Here is a 27,072-nt window from a genome sequence, read left to right on the forward strand (position 1 = left end):
GCACAAATCTTTTATTGTGTTCCAGTTGCATTTTTACCATTCTTGAAATAATAAAGCATAATGTGCCAAAAATGTTGCATGTTTTCTTCCATCTTTAAAATGGAACAAAATTCACCAACTTTAAATTTTTTAATGCATGCTGATATGACAGTTGTCACAAAACACTCTAACAAAATTGTTTTGAATTAAGTTAAAGACTAATAAACGCTACTAGAGCCATCTTTTGGAAAAAACAAACTTACTTTTTGGCCAACCCAATATGTTGCTTTAGACACCCAATCATAAACAGTCAAATCAGAATAATCTTCCTGACTTCAATATAATGTTCAACCTCAACTTAATATTCTGAGAATTTTCTCTGCTTGACTTAATGGGGAGGTATATAATAGTTTGTACTCTTATACTTATTTTTTAAAACATTTCCAGTTTTGGAGGAAGTAGAGAAAATGGAGGTACTGAGCACAGATAACTATTTGGAAGTTTTCCTGTAGTATAAAAATAAAAATAGCTAAAAAGTGATGATGTGATCAATAAGTGGAACCTAATCAACAAAACAAACAAGCAAGCAAAATAGAACCAGAGACATTGAAATTAAGAACAAACTGACAGTGACCAGAGGGGAGGTGGGAGGGGATAATGGGGGGAGAAAAGGGAAGGGTTTTCAGGAACAAGTATACAGGACACATGGACAAAACCAAAGCAGGGTGGGATTGAGGGTGGGAGGTGGGGATGGCTGGAATGGGGGGAAGAGTGGGGGCAAATGGAGACAACTGTACTTGAATAACAATAAAAAAACACAAAAGAGTGGAATCTGCGAAAGACTATTTTATCTGATATTCTTTTGGTATTGATTTAAAAACAAAGGCTTAGATCATAGCAAAATTGTTTACTTTCAAAATATAATTTTGAGTATGTAAATATAATATGTAAATATTATAGGAAATGTGTAAAGCACTAGAAACTATGTCATAAAACATAGTGTTAGAAGTCTAGATTTTCCAATGAAACATTTTAATATAATTAATTTAATGTAATTAATAATGAAAAATTTAGGCCCAACATATTCAAGAGCTTATTTGCCATTGTTTTAACAAAAAATTTTTAAATATTAAATGTTTTTTATTTTCCTTAGTTTACTTTCTAATACTAATAAACAAGTTTAGAATTGGTAATGTACAGCATAGAGTATAGAATAAAAATACATGAAACAAAAAAAATAAAAGGGTTAGTATTCTATGATATTGTTAAATTACTGTTTTAATGAAATAGGATTATGGTTCTATTACATATATCTATAATACATGCTACTTTTCACATTCATTAACATTACAATGGTAAAAACAAAGCACATGATTATTTGATTAGAAAAATAGGCCTTTAAATAGTTTGACTAAATTAAATATATTAACATAAAATTATTACAAAATTGCTATGAAACTATGATAGATGTTTTAGGACAACAGTAGTGTTAAAACTGGAAAAAAAAATAAAATGCTTCCATAAAATATAACAAGTGACTAAGCAACCTTATATTATCATAAAAATAATTTGAAAATGCTAAATTTTTTTCTGCCCAAGGGAACTAATTCCCTAACAGACATTTTGGAGGTTGGTTCATTTTTAGTCTGTTTAAGTTTATAGCAGTGATAATGATATGATAGTGGTTTTTAATGTGATATGAATTTTTCAGATATGAGGGCTATATGCACACCAGAATATTTTTCCTTCTAGACCCTCACCAAAAGAACCAATGGAATTTTTAAAATATGATAGACAGACAGACAGACAGAGAGAGCAAGTGAGAACACACTTAGATTCCTATAATGGCAAAGGAATCTAAGGAGGACTTTTATCATATTCTAAAATTCTAAAATTCTCAAGAATATTTGCTGGGACCCATCAAACCAGGTTAGTTCCCCTGCTTCTGGTTTTAACAGTTCTTTGGGTTCTTCCTCCAGAGCTTTCATGTCATTTGTCTGTATTTTCTGACAGACTATAAGCATCATGAGGACAGACATTATAGACTGTTACGAACACCTAGTATTCCCAGCAACTGTTATGGGGCCTTACACTTAATAAGATGCTCAGTAAATATTTGTTAAATGAATGCAAGAAGAAAAGCTAGAAAGAAATACACCAATACGTTAATAGTGGTAGTCAATGGAGAGAGGTTATGACTTTTGTTTTCTTCACCTATTTTTCTACTTTTTCCAAGTGAACTATAGAGAATATGTATTCCTTGCATAATGAAAACAAAGTACTTAAAAGATTTAAAACACAGCTCTTAAACTAAGCTGCCATTTAATTTCTTACTGAATATACCATAGGTAAGTAGCAATATGAAAATAGTAATAATTAAAATAAATTAAGGCTGCATGGTTATGTATAGAAAACATTCATGCTAAATGAAGTTTATCTTATTTACAAATTACTATAACATACCATCTTAAAAATTATTTAAAGCATATTTTAGTATATACAATATAGTTCAATAAAATTTTACCTTTCATTGTTGGAAAAGACAGTATCAAGTCAAAGTTTTCTAACATAACTAAAACCTTTTTTATTCCTAGTTATTAAGTAATATATATCAAATAGTGCATTGTTAGCTTGTTTCTATTCTATACAAATATTTAACTTTAAAAAATACAAGCAATACTAAATCACAGACCTACATTTTTTTCTGTGAGCAGAAAAATCTAGATTTTTCAAACTGACAACTTTTATCCACTAGCCATTATATCATTAATGTAGTTTCTCGCTATGTTTATACGGGGTAATTTTGAGAATTAAAGTAGAAAACTCTGAACTATTAAGATAAGCACTATTTCACTTCTTAATATATTTTAGGAGTTTCCTGATGATCTTGCGTGTATGCGACTAAACTCAATGTGGCTAAAACCAAAGCTTGCCGTTATGCTCTCCCATGAAAAAAAAAGTCTTCTCTAAGGTAGGTCTTTGACTGTGAGAGGTTAAATTTGTCATATTGTTTGTAATAAAATACTGCTTGCCTTACTTTAAAATATATGGAAAACACATATATTTTCCTTCAAGAAGGGAAATGCTGATGTTATCTTGGTTATAAGCTTGCTGCTGAAATGATTTAGGTAGTTTTCTCTCTCGTACAATACCACTATAAGGCCTTTCTTTTCAAGCAATAAATTATAGCTGATACTTCAAGTCCATTTTATCTCTTTTAGTTCCGAAAAATGAGAAAACAAATATTTATTCTATATAAACAAAACAAACACAAGATGTAGATAAAAATGATCCAGTACGGGGCAGTGAATAATAGCTGGAGGCACCACTACAAAAACAGAAAAGGGCATCAAGCATTTAAATTTGAGGATCTCTAAGGTTACTGAGAAAATTTAAAATCAGTAATTTTACATGTTTGGGATTCATGCTTTTGCATCGATAATAAATTTAACATTGTTGTCTACAGCACATGTTAGAGAAAATGCAATAAAACTACTTGCTTTAACTCAGAGGCACCTGAGACAGTGAAACAGCAAAAAAACTTGTCTCAGCAATTCTAATGTTAAAAATAATGAGTAAAACTATTTGTTCAAGCAAATCACTCATTTTATTTAGCCATTTCTGATATAGATATTCAAAAGGTGGCCACCTAAAATTTTGTAGGCAAATAATTCTCAGTCTGAGAACTTGAGGAAAATATGCTAGTATTTTTATTCTTTCATGAAGCAGTATTTTCACATTTTGTGAGACTGCATAATAAGGAAATGAAGTATCAAGCAGAAACAGCAATACCACTAATATAGTGATATAAATACAAAACTCACAGGTGCCAGGAATAAATAACTTGAAACTAGGTTTAAAAAATCTAACACAAAAATACTAAAAGATTCACATACCACTGATGGAAAATGAAGCTGGCAATATCAAAGAACAAATCTGTATACAGATTAAACCTCCTTATGGGAAATATATATCAAATTATGCTCTTGATAAAAGTCAGTCTATTATATAACACAATGCAAAAAAATGTTTAAAAACTTATATGAAAATATGTCAAACAATAAGCCCACATAGGTAATCATAGAAATTATACAACATTTGGGAATTTGTGGTTAAAAGAAATCTAACCACAAATGTACATAAACAAGCACTGAACACCAGGACCATATAGGGGAAAGACCAAAAGGACTTGGAGACAGAAACTCAAAATCCTTATCTGGCCCCTGGTACTTATTATGGGTCTTCAACAATTTGTTCACAAATTTTCTGAAACTCCAAATTTCTTAACCACAGAGATAATCTGGAGGGGAATGAGGTCTAAAGAGAAAGCTGAACAGCTGATCTATAAAGTCACTTCTACATTTAAATTTTGACTCCAACTACTCTAAATAAATAAGTATACTATTATGAATAAAACATAAGGTGACACTGGTATTTTCCTCAAATAAACTTGGGGAACAAATTCTCTCCCTGTGTCAATGCTTTATAATTTTAACAAACTGATTTTTTTTAAGGGAGACATTACTTGTTTTAGGGTAAGTCTGAGCACATACCACCTATCTAATGGCCTCTGTTATTAGAAAGAATTTAGTATCATATTAAATTCAACAACACAGTCCTGAATTAAAAGATGCTTAAAAAATACAGTATCCAGCCCTGGCTGGCGTAGCTCAGTGGATTGAGTGCGGACTGCGAACCAAAGTGTCACAGGTTCGATTCCCAGCCAGGGTACATGCTTGGGTTGCAGCCCATAACCCCCAGCAACCACACATTGATGTTTCTCTCTCTCTCTCTATCTCCCTTCCTTCCCTCTCTAAAAATAAATAAATAAAATCTTTTAAAAAAATGTTAAAAAAAGAAAATTCAAATAGTTATAAAAAATACAGTATCCATATAATCCACTGTTTAAAAATTGTGAAATAGTACTATGCTTTAATTTCATATTAATCCAGAAAAAAGTCTCAATAATCAAATTTATAGACGATACTGTTTTTCTCAAGCAATCTTTTTGACAGCAAAGAGCTACTATAAATTTTTAGGCATTTCTTACTCAGGTTATGAAATATCAAACATACATTCAATAAAATAGCTTGACTTTGCTCATAAATCAGGATACACATGAGATTAACAATACTAATAACTACAATAATAATAATCACACTGATATGTGTTGCCATTTATGAAGGATTTAATGGGCTGGAGATTTTGCTAGGCATTTTACATATGCTATTCTCCGATCTCCAGAACATGCCTATATAGATTTATCTTTATTAATAAGGAAACTGAAACTCAGGAGTGGCACAGCTACTAAGTGGAGGAGTAGATAGTCAAATCCAGGTCTGTTTGACTACAGACCTCATGCTTCTAAGGTACATTTCACTTAATTTCAATTTTATAGAAATTGGCATATATTACCTCATAGGTAATAAATAAAACAGAAATAGTATTGGCTTCTTGACATTTATGTGACAAGACTGACCGTATATCAGAGATGTTTCCCAGGAATTAAACATTTCTCAATGTCAGTAAGTAGCTGGGAACAATGTCAGATAATGCCAAAATTTGCAACCTACTGCCATCCTACTGGCGTGAAGCCCTTCACTTTAACATGAAGTACAGAAACTTCAATATTATTACCTGAACCTCTTTCAAATCCTAGCATTTGAACATCTTTGCTTGAACTTCTAGTCTCTTTAAATATTACTGTATATTATATTTTTGCAGTCTGTATTAATATTGTATGGTGAGAAAAAATGGACTTATAAATAGCGCACCATTGCTGAACAATAGAAGATAACATCACAAAAGCTTAAAAAAACTCTACACAAAATTAGGATTATTAGCAAGTTATTATTTCCTGCTAGATTATCTGTATTTGCTTCTAGGTATGTATCCATGTGCCTAGACACCAAGCAAAACTATACAGACCTACATGTCAGTCAGGGTGTATTATAACAGCAAGCATGCTCTGCTCTAGACAAAAATGTGAGTTTAGTGAGTTGTGAACAACCTATGTCTTAAAGGTATAATTTAAGAAAGTCATAAAATAGGGCACATCACAAATAGTACGGACGAGAAGGTTGCTGCACAGAGCTACATGCAGAGTCACGTGTGGGAATGTGTACAGGGTGGTACTCATTCATAGGGACGTGTTCAGGGTGGTATGCAGGCACGTGTAGGATGGTGGTTCCCAGTCAGAGGTCTTCGGAAGTTCCTGATCCAAATTAACCATCTGATAGGCCCGCTCATCCCCACCATCCTGACAGGAATCCAGAAGTCAATGTCACTTTTTTATGGACCAGCTGATCAAAAAGTACATTGGTACATTAAGTCATATCCTATGGAATATTTGATTGAACTCTCATCAGTTCTAGAAATATTTACTGTACTTTTTGTACATCTACTACACCTTTAAAAGGTACCAAAGTTACTTGTCATATATTTCATTTTTTTGGTAATTTACTTTTTATTTCTTTCAAAACAAAGCTAAAGGGTTGGCATACTCCAGATATTTGTCTTAACTTTTTAAATTATCCATGTTTAGGTTTAGAGTAAAATAGATACATTATTCATTTAAATACAACTTTTGAAAATCCTTCAAATTTGATTTCAAACCAAAGGCAGATGATTTCTATTTGCCTTTCATTTCCTTTCAATATGAAGTTCATCAGAGTGTGTCAATTAGTTAACTTAATTAGGCTGACTTGATTAAGCCCTTTTCTAGGTCAATATGTAAAGTTACTCAAATTGAGAACAGAGTTTGTAAAATTAATGTTCCTGTGTAATGCAAATGACACTGAATCATGTATTAAATACTCTCCAAATATCAGAAGAAACAAGTATACATTGAAATAAATAGTGGCTCTAAAGGTTTAACATCAATAAATGTCTAATTTTTAATTGAAACAAATTATCTAAATAGTTTCTCTTAACATGTTTCTTATTAATAAAACTGTAAATTTATAAATAAATCAATTCTGCTCTAGGGACAAATTTTGCTTTAAATTTTGCTTTTACTCAAAACTAAGTGCTTTCTATTGTCATTCCAGTAGGACTGAAAGAACATATCTAAAAAACTTCCTGCTATAAAACAAAATTTTGCTTATGTATATAAACATTGTGGATGCAAAAAAAAAAACCACACATATGTTTTACAGACATTCCTACTCCCTGAATTTCTGTAATAAGATTATTTCTAAGGCCTTTGCTTTTATTAGAGTTTTACTCATACAAGAAAAAAAGTAAAATATTTGTCTAAAAATCAAAACCCTCCCCAAGCTGTTAAAACAAGTAATATATAACAACCACATACGTGTGTATGGCTAGATTACTTGGGTTACATAAGCTCCAAATTCACTTTAAAAGGAGTAAAATTTTTAAAAATTAATTTTTATATTATATGATTCAAGTCAATGAGTTTAAATTGTACCAACAGTGAAGTAAATGAAAATGAAACTTGAAATTAAAAATAGAAGTCTTCAGGCTGTAAAAATTAGTTCTCTGTGCCCATCCATCCCAAGGTGATCTAGAATTTTGTGGATACTTGTATTTGCTAGCATTTATGGATTAATGTCTCAAATGAAATCTCAAATGAAATTGATTGTAATGACTGATTCTGGTAACAAGTGAATCCACTTTTACTTATTAACTTAATAGTATGTCCACTGGCTTTGCTTAAAAGAAATTTTTAATGCTTACTATGTAATATCATGAGAAAAAGCAGGAAAAAAAGTCATTTATGCCAGTGTTTCTCAACTGTTTTTTTTTAACATCCCCCAAAGAGTCTTTTTAGAAACTTTTTCCTAAATTTGCCATGAAATTTTAACTCCACATATATACTGTATATCTGGTCATGTGCATATGTAAAGTTGTACTTTATTATAAAGAGTAAAAATAAAGCAGAACTTATTTGATACAAGATTATGAATGACTAAATATAATTTTAATCAAAAATGAAAACTATTAATATGTAACTTTATAACATTTCCTGAGTAATCTTTATTTATATTAATTATAATATATATTGTTAAATATGCAAATTACAACTCACATAAAAATATAAAATCAAGTCCTAACAAGTAAAACTATTTTATTTCCAGCAAAAATAACTAAAAAATTAAATAGATCTTTAAAATCATTTATAGTGAACCCTAACTTTTGCTTGATAAGAGAAAATACTAGCCTGGCTGGTGTAGCTCAGTGGATTGGGCACGGGCTGTGAACTGAAGTGTCGCAGGTTCGATTCCCAGTCAGGGCACATGCCTGGGTTGCAGGCTAGGTCCCCAGTGGGGCCACATGAGAGGCAACCACACATTGATGTTTCTCTCCCTCTCTTTCTCCCTCCCCTCCCCTCTCTATAAATAAATAAATAAATAAATAGTGTGTCAAAACTAGATTAAAAAAAAAGAGAGAAAATACCTAGTTGCTAAATAATCATGACATTTTCATTTTAGTACTTGACACAATTAATAATGGATTAAATTATATTTGTAATGTTAAAGTATAAACTATAGTCTATTTTTATTTAATTCTAAAGCCCTAGGTATACACAAAAGCACTGAGGATCAAGCATAAACAACACCCAGGAGAAAGCAATGGCTGCTGACAGGCACACACACGGCACTGCATGTAAAATCACTCCAAGGTCAAGCCATTGGTTGAAAGTTACCTGGTCATGACCATCCGTTTGTCATTGTTTTGTAGTACTGATCGTGTGTACATTTCACACACTTCCCAACTCAGTGTCAGTATTACTTGGGTGACACCCAGGAAAACCAGAGAGACGTTAAATACTAACAAGAAGATGTTATAAGAAAACGGAAAGTCACAAACCAATTAATTTTGGTCTCTGCTCCTGCAAGAACCAATTTTTGCCCCATTGGGGTGACACTGCTCCCACTGAGAATGCATGGCATGCGTGGTATGACAGTAGATCTTAAAAGAAATACACATAGGAAAAAAGTAACAAGATGTTAGCAGTGGCTAGTCCTGAATAATTTTTATTTTCATCTTTATATATTACTTTATAATAAGCATTTCTATTTATAATGTTCAAAAAAGTAATTAAAATAAGTATGACCATGTTTACCACAGACATCATAAGTAGATTAACTAGGCTTTTCGTCTGAATACCTAACTAGATGTCTAGACAAGTTTCATTGACTAAATTACAGAATTTCTTAGTCTCTAACTTATGTTTACACAAACATAAGTTATATATTTAAATTTATGTTTCTTTTTTTTAGCTTAGATAACAAAAACATGTGCAATGTACCAAATGTGATAAGCATGGTTAAGACTGTAAATGCACTTCTAAAAGTTTCAACACTTTCTAGGATCCTGTAATAATAGAATATGGCAAAAAATATGTCCATCCTGCACTGTCATTTTTTAAGGGAAAAATAACCATGTAAAGATTTAAACATGAAGAAAAATGTAATCCATGTTTTGCTTGTAAATGCTGACAAGAAATTTCTGGAAATCTGGCTTCTTTCACAGTACAGAATACTTTATTATGGCACTTGTGTTATTTGTGAGTCAAAAGTGAATAAATACGCTAGAATAAAGAGATGAAAAAAGCCAACAAGGCAAAAAGCCAAATACTAATCAAATACTAATTTTTAAGCCCAAATAAAAATGAAGAACTCTAAGTTCTTTCAGCTTGCATCCTGAAAAAGGTTATTTGTAATTAAAATGCTGACAGAACTACTTAGCAGCATCATGGCCAGGGTGTCAACAATAGGACTGGCGCTGTGGAAGTCACAATCGCTGCTGACTGTACCCAGCCTCACACTGACCTTAATCTGTAATGAGAAATGAAGGGGTTTAAAAACAGAAGAAATTCGAACAGAGCTGATTTTAGAAAGAAAGGACAAGAAGCTAGGCTTGAAATAAGATGTTGGGAAATTTACACTGCTGTCAATGTTACTTAGGTGCACCCAAAGCTTATGACTAATTATTTTTTCTACCATTCCCCACCACCTGTTTTTAAATACTATTTGACTTTAATAAGACAGGTCTGAATGTATCATAGGTTAATTCTTTACCAGTTTTCATATATCATCCTTTACCTTGGTCGGCCAGCTGAAAATTATACAAGCTATAAATTAGCTTTAAACAAGCTCTGAATCAGGTTAGAACTGGTTTTCAAATTAAAGAGCCTTCAGTATATTACAGGGTGCTGTCATTTTATTACCTCAATCAATTCTGTGTGGCCTGAGGTGGAAGGAAATGAATGCTGTCCTCATTTGCAATGGGTTTATCTCTTACAGCAGGCTCTGGAAACACAACCACAGCAATGAATTGAAAGCTAAAGTATATTTAACATTACCAATGCAGGAAATTGTTACTCCTTAACAAAGATGCGAGTTTCAATGGGGGAAAAAATCCACATTTCTTTACTGTGAAAAATATACAAAAAATTAACACTTGAATAAGCTTAAATTTTATAGTTTAAAAAATCATAAAGCTGACATTCTATTAAAATAATTTTAATGGTTCTCAAATAAAGAAAAAAACACAGTAGATGTGCTATTCTCAGTGTTTCAGAAGTACCAGACATAGCTATATATTTAATCTCCATGTTTGTAAAAACCATTTCATTTCTTTTTCCTGTGCAATTAAATAGAAAAGTGAATTAGGTACTAGTCAGGCTCATCATCATTGTTAAGAGACTCTACAACACAGACAAAAAAGCCAAAAAAAAAAAAAAAAAAAAGCTAATGAGTAGGTCTTATTTATTACAGAGGAAATGAGGCACAGAGAGAACAAGTCACCCCCAAATCTATACAGATACCTAGACAATCTGATTCTGAGCCTGTGTTCTTGAAGAATATTTGACTAAGAATATAGGGACACTGAGTACATCTAAGAGACTTTAATTTCTCAGAAAACATTGTACCAGAAGTAGTAGTGAGAAACACTGAATGGGGATGGAATGAAGTCAAGTTTAGAGGCCTTAGCAGAGTATGTAAGTCAAGACAGAGGTGGATTCCAATGCCGGGAGACAAGGAAATCAGCGAGTGCTCAGTGAACACAGGCAACACAAGAAGGCCTTCAGTCTCCCGACAAAGTTTGCTTAGGGGACTATGTGTTGCTCTACCTAATCATTCACTGTGTGTCCTTCTACAGTCTGAGTATACTCATGTTGGTGAAAAGAATTTTAGATATCTATACTTTCTCAGTAAACCTGTTTTTAATCGTTGAACAGGTTTAATGATAATAATGACAATCATTTCTGAAGTGCTCAATGATAGAGTAATAAATGACTATGGGAAGACCACTAATTACCACTAACCTGGTCATTACCTAGCTGTGTAACTCTGAGATTAACCTAAGCTTATTTCTCTGAGTCTCATGTTCATTGCTGTAAAATAAAGCATTTTGACTTTTAATAATCAATATTTTTGAAATTACTTTAACCCTTTTAAGTGGAAGTGAAATCAATTTGGTGGAGATTAATCAGCATTTTTGATCCAAAAAAGAACAAAATTTTTAGCATGGTTTTATTCCATGAAATCTTTAAGTCACATATAACAAAGTATATAAAATAAATCTCATTGAAAAAGTTTGGAAATCACTGGTCTAAATGATAACTCCTTTTCTTCTGATTCTTAACATCCTCTAAAGCAGGGGTCCTCACCTTCCCAGGCCAGGGACTGGCATGGGTCTGTGGCCTGGTAGGAACAGGGCCACACAGCAGGAGGTACGCAGCAGGCCCACGAGCCAAGCTTCATCTGTATCTACAGCCACTCCCCATCACTGCATTACTGCCTGAGCTCCACCTCCTGTCAGATCAGCAGCAGCATTAGATTCTCATAGGAGCACAAACCCTACTGTGAACTTCGCACGCGAGGCATCTAGGTTGCACACTGCTTATGGGAATCTACCATTTGATGATCTGAGCTGAGGCGGTGATGCTAGTGCTGGGGAGCAGCTGCAAATACAGATTATCATTAGCAGAGATATTTGACGGCACAGAGGCCATTGTAAATCAATTGTTTGCAGACTCATATTAAAACATTATCGTTGAGTAGCAAGTGACAATTTAGCTGCATCTGGTGACAGGCTATAAACCCATCCCCCACCTCAGGTCCATGGGAAAAATATCTTCCATGAAACTGGTCTCTGGTGCCAAAAAGGTCAGGGACCACTGCTCTAAAGGGTTTCAAACAGACCTCAGTAATTACAGATGCATGACATAATATTTACAACCCTTTATAATACGGTCTCAATCTAACCTCCCAACCACTTTGCATTAAAAACATTCTTAGCTGAAAAGACTATACCTTTCTCCATTGAATTGCCTTTGCTCCTTTACTAAAAATTAGGTCCTTTTACATATATATGTAAACTGTGTGTACATGTATATGGAGAAAGAGTTCTCTGAGTTCTCTATTCTGCTTCAGTGATCTATATGCCTGTTCTTTTGCCAGGACCACATTGTCTTGATTCCTGGAGCTTTATAGTAAATCTTGTACTTAAGGTAGCTTCAGTTCTCCTACTTGGTTCTTCTCCTTCTATGTTATATTGGCTATTCTGGGACTTTAGACTTTCCATAGTAACTTCAGGTCAGTTTGTCAATATCCACAAAATAATTTGCTAAGATTCTGATTGGAATTGTACTGAATTTATATATAGTTCAAGTTGGGAAGAGCTGTCATCTTGACAAGATTGAGTTTCCTATCTATGTACATAGAATATTTCTCCACTTGTTTTGTTATTTTTTGTTAGAGTTTTATAGTTTTCCTCATATGGATCTTGTATCTTGTATATATTTTATAAGATTTATGCCTACATATTTAATTTTTGGTGCTAATTAAAAATGGTATTATAGCTTATATGTCCTATTCCATTTGTTCATTGCTGGAATATAAGACAGCAATTAACTTTTGAATACTAACAAATTCAAAGCACTGAAACACTTAAATGTCACATGAAAATAAGAATCTACACAGAGACCTTATAATTTTCACAAAAATTAACTCAAATGGATCATCAACCTAAATGTAAAAAGCAAGGAAGATAACATTAAGAGAAGATCTAGGTGACCATGGGTTTGACAATGACTTTTTAGATACAACACCAAAAGTAAAAAGTAAAACACGCAAAAGAAAAAATTAAGTTGGACTTCATTAAGATGCAAAACTCTTCTGCAAAAGATACTGATCAGAGAATGAAAAGCAAGCTACACACTGGGAGAAAATATTTGCAAAACACATGCCTGATAAGGACTGCCACCCAAAATACACAAAGAACTCTTCAAACTCAACAGCAAGAAAACAAACAACCTAATTAAGAAATAAGTGGAAGATATGAAGAGACAGCATACTGATGGGAACAGAAAATGATACAGTCATTTTGAAGGAAAGTGGCACCTTCTTACCAAACTAAACATACTCTTACCATAAGATCCAGTAATCATGCTCCTTGCTTTTTCCCAAATGAAATGAGAACCCCTTTATGTCCACATAAAAGCCCATAGTACATGTTTATAGCTGCTTTATTTAAATTGCCCAAACTTGACAGCAACCAAAATTGTTGTATATATGACAAACTAAGTGTGTATACATCTAGATGAATAGATAAATCAATTGTGGTACATATTGTATGATTCCAACTATATGACATTCTGAAGAAGGCAAAACTTCAGAAACAGTAAGAAGATCTATGTTTTCCAGGGGTTTGGGAAAAGGGACAGAGGGATAAATAGGTTACAGCCTACTGGATTTTAAGGGCAGTGAGACTATTCTGAATGATACTGTAATGGTGAATATATGACAACATACATTTTTTTCAAAACCCACAAAATATACTGTTATAAAAACTGAGTCTTAATGTAAATTATGGACTTTAGTTAATAACAGGGCAAAATCTAAATAACTTTTAAAACCCATTAGTAACTATTATTAGTGGAATTACTACCTTCAAACTATTATGCAGTTTCCCCCATACCAATTGTACACATACTGTTTTTCTACAAAGATTCCGCTATGTTGCTTCAAATACCAGAAAGGCCTTTGAAGCATGGTCTACGGCCACACCACCCAGAATGCACCTGATCTCACCTAAAGTATGGTAGCACATGGTAGCATTATACTTCCCGGCTTCCTAAAATTAGATCTAAGCACATTCTTTGTAGAATGTAAGCTGTACTGACATGTGTTAATTTCCATGCATGATTTTTAGTTATTCTGCAATTTGCCATGTTTCCTGCTGCAGTGCTTTGGACCATATATGTTGAAATAAAACTGTCATCAGCTTTATTTTATCGGCCCTTGGGTCCCCGAGTAACCATATGTAAATACTCTGTCTTCCAACCTATACTTCCATGAGAAGCCAAGAAGTGTTAATCCACCAAAAATTTGGTATTTTTTGTGTTTATGCTGTATAACCTAGCTTACCCTAATTTACATTCCTACCAAACTCTACCTAGTTTTCATAATTCCATTCTAGTGACATGTTATTCACAATTTCTTTTTGATTCTTAGAGCTAAAACAATGTTCTTCATGTCTCAATTCCCACGGTCGCTCATCTGTACCTTCTAATGGCATTTAATACTTTAAATTTTGTATTATAATTATATGCATACATGCCTTATCTGTCCTTCAAGAACATAAATTCTTTAAAAGACCAAATCATATCTGATTATCTTAGTATATCTGTAGCACCTAATAGATATGACATCCCTTTTGAATACTATCCAGGTTTTTATTCAATAAAATGGGGTTCCTAGTGCAGATATATTGGTAGGCTCATCAAGAAAAAGAAAATATCCTGGCTGGTGTAGCTCAATGGATTGGTCGTGCCTGCAAACCAAAGGGTTACTGGTTTGATTCCCAGTCAGGGCACATGCCTGGGTTGCAGGCCAGATCCCCAGTGGGGGGTGCGTGAGAGGCAACCATATATTTATATTTCTGTCCCTCTCTTTCTCCTTCCCTGTAAAAATAAACAAAATCCTAAATGGAAAAATACTTGTATAAATAAAAGTTACTGTTTCTTCTCAAATTTTATGGATGAAACATACAAAATAGACATTTTCTTTGAGATTAGTGTTACACTCTTTTTTGACAACTCCAGTGTTCTCCCTTCTGGAGGACAGTTTCTTTTGAATTTAAGACTAAATCTCTGTTCCATAGAAATCTACTATAAACTACAAGTACTCTTAAATATTCATAGAAATGCTGAGTGAACTAGATAGGATCTGAAACTATTCTAAGAAAGGATTGTTTTAAACTTGCTCAATAGATATTTTATGTCATTTACACCAATTCTTTTCTGCATATTTGGGTCATGACTGCAGGCATTTACGTTTCAGACATCATTTGTTGTGTCAACAAGTAGCCTTTGGGCATTTAAGGCAAAAACTAGAACCCACCTGTACTCTCCCACTGCCATTCAGCAAAATAAAGGTTTAAAAAAATAACTCCAATAACAACTAATAGGAAACAGGCTAACAGAAGCAATTTTAAATCTATCTTAGAAAAATTATGTGTAACATTCTAGCTCCTTGTCTTTGAGGAAGTATGAGAAATATTCTCTGCCATAAGAGTTTGAAGTCGAGCTGGTAAACAGAACCTAGGCATATAAAGATGAATAAAAATATGAAGAAATATCTACCAAATACCAAATGAACAGCCTAGCTAAACAAATGCACAAGAAATTTAGTCTAGTTCCAAGGACTGTGGAGAAACAAGGATTTAAGCTGGACATTTAATTTTTAAAAACTCAGGACAGGCCTGATAATATTTATAAGAGACAGAAGGGAGGAGGAAGGGAGTGGGAAGAGAGAGGGAGACACAGAGAGAGAGCTATGTGGATTGTTAGCTTGGGGCTGGATTGTAGATGGCCTTGAAATTCAGGCATGAAACCCTGACATCTGTCCCACAGTATAGGCAATGGAGAGCTCCGCCCTTGAGTTTTCAAACTTGGAGGGACATGTGAAAAGTCATCTTCCAAAAAGGCTGACTTGGAGAAATACTTCTAAGATGGCTTAATGAGAACAGAAAAAGATTCTGAAGAGAAAGATGTTTTGGGATAAAGAACAAAGTAAGTGACTTATTTTTTTTTCTTCTGAGATAAGAAATAGAGATTGAGGTAGAAAAAGTAACAAAGATTGAAGTAGGAAAAGTACAAAGGCTATTTCTCAGGTTGAGAGGAGATAAGATGAGGATACGGCCCCTTTTTCCTCAGTGAAGTAAAGGACAGAGTCATTGATAAGTGAGAATGCTGGAAGTAAAACTGAGACTTGAGATACGTGGCAAAGACCTTAAATAACTGCTGTGAGAAGTCTGATAAGGAGCTCACACGATGACCACGAGGCCTGGTGTAACTTAGGAGGCACACAGTTATTGTGGACCTACGTTCATGATCTCCTCCAGTTACTACTGGCCAGAGGAGACACAGTTGAGAAGCATCAGTACAGGGGATCCAGAGAAAGTTGAGGAATTGTAATAGAAGGCTATAATGTTTTATGAAACTGTACATTAAAATGCCACATCATAGTTTTACAAAGAAGCAGGGGGTTTAGTCAGAAGGAGGAGGCTATCCTGGAGGTTTGGAGAAGAGCGGAGGAACTGGCAGGAAGTGTTTGAAAAGGCGAAGTCCTAAGGAAAAAAGACCATGACGTGAGTCATGGTGATGGGGCATTTGACATGATACAGGGCTCAAGGGGTGGATGAATTATTTCTTTCTCCATCTCTTATAACTGGTCTAAAATCTCTTTTTTAAAAAGATATGCATTGAAAAAAAGCATTTTGGAGCAAAAATTGGCCTGGTAATTCAAAGGAGAAGCCTGAAGAATCAGGAGAGGTGAGACTGGAGAGTAAGGATTTCTTTAGAAGATGTACTTTCAAGGTAGCCCCTACATTAGAGGGATTTTCTAAAAAGTACTCAGAGAATTTGTCTCCTGGGGATGGGAGGGACACAGACTGCGTGGTGATGCACGTCTGTCTAGCACAGTGACAGAGCAACAGAGAACGAACGGTGCAGGGGGGAACCACTGCTCTTCTGAGCTCGCAAGGCAAAGGTCTGCAAGTGCTTACTGAGGACAAATGATGACCCATGAAAGACAGCAGACTCCAGTTGTCTAGAAAGGCGTCTAACCACAGAGGACATCCTAGTGGGGATGAGGTGATACAGATCAAAAAGGAGGAAAGAAACTTAAGTTCTCAAAGTGAGTTATAAGTAACCCACAGGAGAAAGCACCGCTCACATCAAGGGAACTGCTGGTAGGAAAACTCTAGCAATGACAGACAGTGAAAACCCACAGAGGAAGCAGGGACCAGAGGCAAATTCCAGTCAGGAGGCCCCTTCCAAACTGTAGACGTCCCAGTTTGAAGTAGACCTAAGATGGTGAGAGGAGAAGCTCTCCTCTCCTCTAAGAGCTTGAACGGGGTGAGAGACTAAGCTGGGCAACATTATTGATATATTTTTAAAAAGGCTATTAATACCTCAGGGAGAGTGGAAAACAAAAAAACAAAACAAAAAACCCATAAGATATGCCCTAGAGTGATTTGAGAAAAGATCCAACAGAGCTTGTTTAAAGTCACTGGGCTGAAAGAGTTAAGTTGCCTTCTATTTGCATCTTGTCTTGAATTCAGGAAAAATATTTACCTTATATCTGAATAAAAATGGAAGACTGGCCTTTTAAAAATAGGAGTCTGGATAGCCCTGAAAGCATTTCCTATAGAGAAAGACCAATTCCATTGTCTCCTTCTGTACTGTTTATTTAAAATTAATTGGAAGGGTTTTGGTTAAAAAGTGTCAATTTCAGACTGCAAGATTTTTTTTTTCCAAATTGCTATGAGGAGTAAAAAATAACAAGTAATTAACTATAGTTGACCATATTGGGGAAGTAAGTTCCTATGTTTGAGAAGCTTTTTACTGATAAAGGAACACAAATATACTTGATAAATAGAGTGTCATGTTTCCCAATGCTGCTTTCATTAACTCAGGGGAAAATGAGGAAGGGGTGAGAAAGTAGAAAAGAAGAAAAATGTGGAGACTTGGAAACAAATCATGAAGACAGAAGGTTTACCTCACGCAAAAGTTAGATTCATGAGGAGCAGACTTGGGAGCGCTCCAGCAGAAATGCAAGACAAGACTACACTTAATATAGTCTTTACTCCATATACAAGTTAAAGCTTCCACACTGTTGCTAATGTCACAGGGAAAAGGTAGAGGAATGTCTAAGTTATATAGCAGTTTGCCTGCTTGAGAAAGAGAAAAGAATGCTTTCTAAAAATATTTACTTGATTCACCATTTTAAAATGGCTTAAAGTGGGGAAAAATTAGTGGTAAGTGAACTAATGACTAGATCCTGGAATAAATGTTAAATTGAGTTATTCAATAATAATGTTTTGTTGCTATATATGTTGAAACTGCAGCATTAGAATAAGAAAATAATGCTTAAATACCTCACATTTATTACTTGCTTTCAGCTCCCTATATATCTGTGCTTTGATTCACAAATATCTGGTAAATTCAGAAATCTGATTTTAGAAACAAAATTTACAGAATACTACTTGCCTTTAAAAGTTAAGAAAAAAGTTCAGTCCCTCAGGATCACAAAAGTGAACTAATAAAAATGCTCTGATGCGGCTTGAACTTTTCAAAGTGATTCTTAAAAATTTTAACCTCTGTGAGCATACTTTAAAGAGTTTTCAAACCAGTGAAGCAGATAATCATTTGTAGGCATTATGGAAGGTACAGTTAACAAAAAACCAACGAAACTGCAGTGAAGATATATCACTACAACATAAACCTTTAAGAAACCTTCAGAGAAAACATTAAAATAGATTGCATCTTAGGTGACCAGGGTTTAAATTTAGCATATGAATAGATTTCAAAAGAAAAAAGAGAACAATCCATTAAGGCTAAAACAACTTGTAGAAGTCAGAGACCACAGAAAAATGTAGATGGCTGAGCTAGGTCACAGGTGGGAAAACAGTAGAGTAAAAATAGCTAAATAGATGAATCTTTATCAGTCAAAGTGGAGGTAAACATTTTTTAACTTTTTATAGGTGAAGTAATCATTTCATACTATTCAATGAACAAAGAACCCAAATAAGTCTAAATTGCATTATAATTTGCATTTGATCCACTGACAAACAAGGTATTGTTTTTGCGTAAGAGGAATTTTTACTGCAGAAGAATGCGGATACTGAGGAAAGGAAACAAAATCTTCCAGTTTGTACACAAAGTGGCTGACACCGCATGAATCAGAATACTCTTAAACTATCTTTGCAAAGAGTTTGAATGTGGTTGGTTTTAGTTTCTTTTCACAATAAAGGTTTTCAAACTTCACGACTCCTGACATTAAGAGGAAATATTTGACTCAGCTAAACTACAGGGTTTTGTGCCTAATAAAAAATTCACTTTTAGATCTCCTTCCCTTACCCTCCCTGCAAGTATGACAGATTAGATTCTGCTGGCTCTATATAAATCATCCATATTGTCAAGTGGCAACTTTCTTAACACAGATACTTATTTCATTGAATTTTATGAAGAAAAAGCCTTGAGGAGTTATAGTCTATCTTCCACACCTTACAGTATGACCATCTTTAACCAATTTGTTTGTTTTAAGAATAACCTCCAGGTTCTGTGCCCTTAACTTGTTAGAAAGAACAAAACAGATCCTCCGTAACAACAAAGGTACTTTTCCTTTTCCTATTAACAGTAGTGCTTATTTATGAACGAAAAATTATCTCAGTTTCTACACTATGAAAATTTATAATGGCTTCAGGACAAAATCTAATTGAGAATCTCTTGCAACAAAGAAATAGAAAATACTTATTTCAATATGTGTACAAAAGCAAGTTTCTAAAATACAGGCAGATGTGGGTTTGAATCTTTCTTATACCACTTATTAGTTGTGTAATCCTTAAATTCTTTAAACTTCATTTTTTTTAAGCTGCAGAAAGGAGATAAAAAGCAGTAACTACCTTACATACTGTGGTAAGAATTAAATGGGATTATAAGTTTTAAGTGCTTAGATAATGCTAGGCACATAGAGGTGCTCGATAAATGTTAATTGCTGTTATTACTACTATGGCACTTTCTTATTTTAAAACTGTTCATTTTTTTGACCCAGCAATTACAATGAGAGTATATGTATGCAAAGAAATATTGCACAGTACTTTAAAATTCTGGTTAGAAAAATGTATTTAACATGAAAAATTATTCTGTATACAATTATGTGGAAAAGGCCATTAAAACAGAATGTATATGATTGCAATTTTTAATTAAAAATTTGTTTAATTACAGTCAACATACAATATTATAGTTTCAGATGTACAACATAGTGATTAGACATTTATATAACTTACAAAATGATCACCTCAATAAGTCTAGTACCATTGTGACACCAAATATCTGTGATTGTTTTTATAACTGGCAATTAGTACTTCTTAATCTGTTCACCTATTTCACCCAGACCCGCAACTCCCAAACCCCCTGGTAACCATCAGTTTATTCTCTGTATCTGTGAGTTTGTTTCTGTTTTGTTTGTTCATTTGTTTTTTACATTCCACATATAAGTATAATCATCTTTCTTTGCCTGACTTATTTCACTTAGCATAATTCCCTCTAGGTCATCCATGTTGTTGCAAATGGCAAGATTTCATTCTTCTTTTATGGCTGAATAATATTCCATTGTATATATGTACTACTTCTTCCTTATCCATTTGTCTATCCGTGGATACCTAAGTTCCTTCCATATCTTAGCTGTTGTAAGTAACACTGCAATGAACATAGGGGTGCATATGCCTTTTTGAATTAGTGTTTTGGATTTCTTTGAATACTTATAAGTAGAGCTAGTGGGTCATGTGGTAATTCTATTTTAATGTTTTGAGGGAACGCCACAGTATTTTCCATAGTGGCTACACTAATCTGTGTTACAACCAACACTGCACTAGTGTTCCTTTTTTCCCACATCTTCACCAGCATTTGTTGTTTGTTGATTTACTGATGATAGCTACTTTGACAGGTGTGAGGTGATCTCACTGTGGTTTTAATTTTCATTTCCCTTATGATTAGTGATGTTGAGCATCTTTTCATATGTCTATTGGCCCTCTATATGTCCTCTTTAGAGAAGTGTCTATTCAGGTCATCTGCCCATTTTATAATCAGATATCTTTTTGGTGTTAAGTTTTATGAGTTCTTCATAAAATTTTAGATACTAACCCCTTAACAGATATATCACTGGTGAATATCTTCTCCCACTTAAAAGGTTGCTTTCTTCATTTTGTCGATGGTTTACTTTGCTTAATATGATTGCAATTCTTAAAGAGTAGATTGTAGTACAATATACTGCCAAACATAAGCAGAAATGTAATACCTTTAGATGAAATAATTGCCAGTAATTTTAAATATTTAAATTTTTTGAATTTTCTAAATATCCTACAATGCCCATGTATTAAATTTATAAAAAATTTAAACACACACATATAACATATGTAACTTATTTTTCTGACTCCAAGTTTCTCTAGAGAGGTAAAGTCAGAGAAAAGAAGGAGTAAAAGAGTGCGAGGCACATCTTTTTTAAAGCAAGGTTTTAGTATTAGTTCTGTTATATTAAAAATTACTATTTTGAATTATTACTTTCTAGCTTTAAAGTTAAACAAAACTTAGAGACTGACACCTTCATTGCAGCGCATTTAATCATATCTCCAGAATAATATTTCACTTGGAGATCAGTTGATATGTATTCTCCTACCTAAATAAGTACTAAACTTTATAGTAAAAGGAGACCATTAGATAATGGAAATGGCCAACTAGTACTTACTGTTAAACTTATCACTACATTATGTCTCAATTAGACCAAAGGATAATATTTGAAAAGCCCCTCTCCTGATGAATATTAATTCAGAGAAAGTACATGGATCATTAAATCTAAGTTCCAAGTTTTCCTGTAGCAAAACTGCATGGTAATGAGCTCTGGGTATGGCTGTTCAGACCTGCAGACTGAGAAAAACAGACTATGAAAACAAGCCCAAGAAGCCTATCAAAAAGACTGAGACATGGTCTTCTAAGAAGGGGGAAGACCAAGAGAGAACACAGGTTCACTAAAGGAAAGAAAGGAGTTTGTAAAAAGTAGGAAATTACCAACAGTTAATTCTTCGACTACCACGAAGAAGCAGCAAAAGATGAGGCAGAGTCACTAAGGAAGATTCTTGATGGGGACAACCTGAGTACAGCTCAGGGAATATCCTTGACATGTTGCTGGGTAACTCCAGAACTCGGAAAGAACGGGCACATGGTATGTTAGTAATCATGGGATGCTGTGGGACTGAACCTAAGTCAGGTGTCATCCATTCTCCTTGAACCTGCCTCTGGGGTTGAAAGACAGTCCTGTTACAGAACAGCAAAGTCTGAATACTGAAATTAGAGACAAAAGTACCATATATGTAAGGAATGTAAAAGAGATTAGGGCCTAAGTAGTAGTTCTTAAATTTTAATAATCATAATCATCACCCATGGTGTTTATGAAAATGCTCATCCCTGAGCGCCATTCCAGAGATACTGGTTCTGGTTGAGCGGGTTTGCATGGGGCCTTCCAAAGCCATGTTTACTAGTACTTTAGAAGATCCTGGTGCAGGTGGTTTGGTTTGTAGACTACATTTTGAGGAGAAATCATAGGCATTTGAGTTGTGTGAATTGACAAATGATGATAATTATAAATTATGGTGTAAATCAGACGATTAATTTTTTGATAAATAATGCACAAAAAGGAATAAAGTGATGTTCACCTAACCTATGAAAGTGAGTTAAAGGTAGTTCCTAGGGCCCTGTCACAAGGAGAACTGAAGCTAAGAATTTAATATCGAGCAGGACTGGGCTATGCTGGGGCCATGACGCAGTAAAGGATATTGTGGCCCAGTCTTGTAATTTGCCTTCTTCAGCATTTTGCCAGTGGAAAATATATTAAAAACAGTAAATAGGATATTCCTGGAGATATTCATTTTTAAAGTAACATGAAGGTAAACAAATTTATATGCTATGATTAAGGAAGTGCAGTTATCCCTCAGTATCTGTGGCAGACTCTTTCAGAACTCCCGGGGATACCAAAACCCTCAGACCGTCAAATCCTTAGTCAGCCCTCCAGATCGGCAAGTGCTGCATCCCTAGATTCAACCAACTGTGATTCTGGGTTGGTTGAATCCTCAGTTGTGAAATCCGTGATACAGAGGGCTGACTGTGATTTCTGCCACTGGGAATCAGGTGCAGGTCACAGAAAGGCAGAGAGAATGGGTGTAGAAATAGGGTTCTGGAGAATTTACATGTATAAATCACTGCCCTTTCACTCATACATATAAAGGACATGTTGTCATTTTATCTTTCTAAAAGAAAGGCATTAGTAGCATCTGAGAATTAGTATAATTTCCTTACTTAAAAATGGGGCTTTCTCTTGGCATAAATGCTGTAAGACATATATTGAAGGCACATAATAACGTTATGAAATTCTAAATGTATTTACATAGTGTGCCCAAAAGTTAATACCCTTCATTTCTATACTCCATAGTGAATGTGAACATGCTAGCCTAGAGTTTCTCACATTTCCATCCTTAAAAGTACTACAACATTTACACAATAAAAAGATGAGTTTCTGATATATGCCTGCTCTCTAAAAGACATTTGTTAGGCTTGATGAATCTTTTATTATCGAAAACTGCATACACCTTGACAAAGTGCACACATAAATTATCTTATATCTGTTTTCAGTGTTGGTTACTTTTAAATTATTTTGTTTTTACTTTTTATCCTTATTTTAGTTTCAAGTTTATAGTTTTAATGACCTTGACAAAGAAAGAATACCCCTACACAATATGGGGAAAATTTCTTGAATATTTCCTAACCTATTAATACAACCTGTCTTTAATTAAAAACAGGTTTCCCTTTTGTGCACATGTCAGTTATACCTTCCTATTATTCAGTGTTTGGTGGAGCCATTGGATTAAGTATGAAAGTAAACCTTTACTTTCTAAATATAATGCCTTCTACTTATAAGCTAAAATAAAAACATTAATGTATGGTCTGTGTGACTCACAAGGACCATGATTGTATACTTAATGTGAAATAGTCATTGCCATCAATATAAAAATACCAATTATTTGCTAATGATATACAATAAATTTACCAAAATACCTTATGCAATACTATATAATTTTAAAAGTCTAAAGAGCCATAGGTGCCTTAGTTTAAAAACAGGTTAATTATAAAAATACTTTTCCTTGCCTCTTAACTCTAGCAGGAAATTAAAATGAATAGCCTTTTTTTGTGAGTAAAGAAATTAGACATGACCTTACTGTAGCATGAAGTGTGAGAGATAAGATTTTTACCTGGCATGTGTGAAGACAAAAAAAACACAGAAATTCCTCTTCGGGTTACTTTTTTAAAAAACATTTCTTATATTTAAAAATCAGAACATTATCACTAAATTTGAACTTTTCTCCCTGTGATTAAAGAGAGATGCCATTTACTGAGTATCTCCATTATTCTCAGTTATTGCCATTAAACCTTTCACAAATGAGGAACCCGAAGCTCACTAAAGTGAAGCAACTCGCTGAAGGTCACCAGCACTGTAAATAGTTAATATATGAACCCAATTTATATCTCTTGAAAGCTCATAAAGCTATTTTCTCTCCATCATATTGCATACTTTGACTTTCTGAGTATTTTAAATTATTCTACTTTCTTATCCAACAATGCCTCAAATTATAAGAAACTCCATAAATTTAATGACACATCTTTATGGAAAAGATATTATCACTTAAAGATATAAACTGCATATAGATACATATCTGAATTTCAGAAATGTCAAAAAATAAATGTCACACTGTAAGTAATACTACATAACCCGCTCTCCCTATGTCCCCTAACCCTAATCCATAATTTCTAATTAATCTTGGCAAGGGTTCCATTAGAACATCAAGATTAGAATGCTTAAATATATTTAATTTCAAAACTCAGTTCCATTAACTATCAAAGTTTACTCTTTGACTTTTCTAGCTCAGATCTGAAGAAGTCTGTCTTATTTGTAGGCAAAAAGGTACTGCTTACATCATAATATGTAGGTTAAAAAGACAATTTTTAACAGATAAGTAATTCTACAAAATGATGACATAAAATAAATGTTTAATAAGTTAGAAGGAATAAACTAACTGTATCTACATCTAGAATACATGAAATCACAAATAATCGGGTGTGACTCTCACAGCTCTGAGAGTGGACCAGCTTAGTTAGACCAGGACCATCTTTTTGCAATGAACCATGTCTCTGACACACACACTACAGACAAGCACTGGAAGAACAAGTTCATGTAATTCATACATTCTATGTTCCTTCTGAATTTATACATTGCTATATTATAAAACCCAATTTTAATATTTCAAATACTAGGTTAATAAGGTAAAAAACATTCTTATTAACTTTTTATAAGTGGTAATGAAATATCTTTCAGCTTTAGCATAGTCTTAGCAGTGGACTTTTTCCCCCTCCAAAATGATAAAAAATAAAAACATAAAAAAGTTTAAAAACTAAAGGAAAATACGAAGTTGGTGAGTTTTGAAAGACAACCCTATGTGTGGCACCCTACTGCACTTTGGTTAATCATCTCTGTTATGATTTCGTTTCTCATGGCATGTGGCATTCCACAGCATGCTATGGAAACGCAGAGGCCCACAGGCCGTCAGAATTAGAAAATGGCTTGGTTTTTCCAGTTTGTAGTAAGTGTAACTTAAAAAGCCAATTTTGTTTCTCAGTTTTGCATATTATTAATATAGAACACATCTGTCTAATTTTAGAAGTTCCAATCATTTTCTTTCTCTGTAAATATGATGCTGAAATATATAAAATATGTCATAAACATTGATAAATTTTACCTAGGGGAAAGAAATCAAATTTTTGAAAAGATTCTTAAGGAATACCTGACCGTAACTTATTGAAGTAAATCAATATGCTTAATGCATATTACACAGTCCCCATGAAAACTACCTTAGGTTACAGAACTAAACAGATCAGCATAGATTCTAATTCTATTATAAAGAATAACCATAAACAGTCATGGTTTTGCTGAAAAGCATTACTTGATAAAAATATTACCTAGGGACAGGTTTCAGAAACATGTCTAGGACAATCAGGTAAGCAGCCTCTCTGGGCGGGCAATCGTGACAATAAATAATAAGTTCAGTACATAAAAGTTCAGTTTAAACAAATAACATACTCTAAAAAAAGCACAGTGGAATTGTTTATGGCTATTACTTTTTATTGAATTCACAAATCATCGTTGCCTGTCTGAAAGTATGGCACTCCATTAGAAACTACGGGTGTGAAAAACACACACAATTTTGCCTGCCAGGGAAAATGCTAGAATAACTGGCTACATGCTGAACTTGGACTGGGATGAGGTAGAAGATCAACTGGAAGTTTGTGGGCTTTATCACACACACTATGTAAGAGGAAATCTAAAGGTTAAATATTTAACTGTAGCCATCATCAAGGATAAGCATCCCGTAGTTTTAATTCTCAGACAGGTTTGTTCTATGGGATTCTAATGCAGGGTACTGTACACAAGTTTTCTCCAGATTTTTACATACCTGTATCAGTAAAATGGCAAATCAACACTCATTAAAGCTAACTAAAGTGCATTGTGGTGAGCTCTACTGTTTGTCACACAAGTGCTAGAAGAGTACTGAGTTAAGACAGTTAAGTGGTATAAATTTTACCTGAAAATGACTTCTCTGTCAACCGTGTTAAATTCAAAGATTTAAAATTTAAACTAATGTCAGATAAAATCCAAGAAGCCCAATGAATAATTAAAATATTAAAAAGTCCTTTTTTATGAGTCAGTTATGTGCTTCCAATTTAAAAGAACCTTAAAGGATAACTCATTTTACTTTTATATTTTTCATAAATCTTCATGATACATAAAATTCAGACATCCAATTTCTAGTATTTCTAGGTTCAATTAAATGTTCTTACTTAATGTATTGTGGCAAGAGACTCCTTGGAGAGACTGTTCTGATCCATTATTAAAGGGGCAAAATTCTCAATGACTATCTTACTTGAAAATATTGCTTCAACATAAGTATATT

The 27,072-nt window shown here is 33.7% G+C and overlaps 1 protein-coding gene across 6 annotated transcripts in view; it reads right to left on the bottom strand.

Annotated features, from left to right (window-relative positions):
• Nucleotides 1-27,072, bottom strand: part of PHF14 (PHD finger protein 14) — a 182,497-nt gene that overhangs the window by 31,918 nt on the left and 123,507 nt on the right. Inside the window, exon 19 of one of the 6 annotated variants that reach the window (XR_006784410.1) lies at nucleotides 10,175-10,256. The exons of the other annotated variants lie outside the window; for them this stretch is intronic. The gene's annotated coding sequence lies outside the window, so the exon portion shown is untranslated. The remainder of the gene's footprint in view (nucleotides 1-10,174; nucleotides 10,257-27,072) is intronic. 6 annotated transcript variants of the gene reach the window in all.

The sequence above is a fragment of the Phyllostomus hastatus genome, unplaced genomic scaffold (genome assembly GCF_019186645.2).
Source record: "Phyllostomus hastatus isolate PE091 unplaced genomic scaffold, TTU_PhHast_1.1 phas_scaffold_78, whole genome shotgun sequence".
NCBI classification, from domain to species: domain Eukaryota; kingdom Metazoa; phylum Chordata; class Mammalia; order Chiroptera; family Phyllostomidae; genus Phyllostomus; species Phyllostomus hastatus.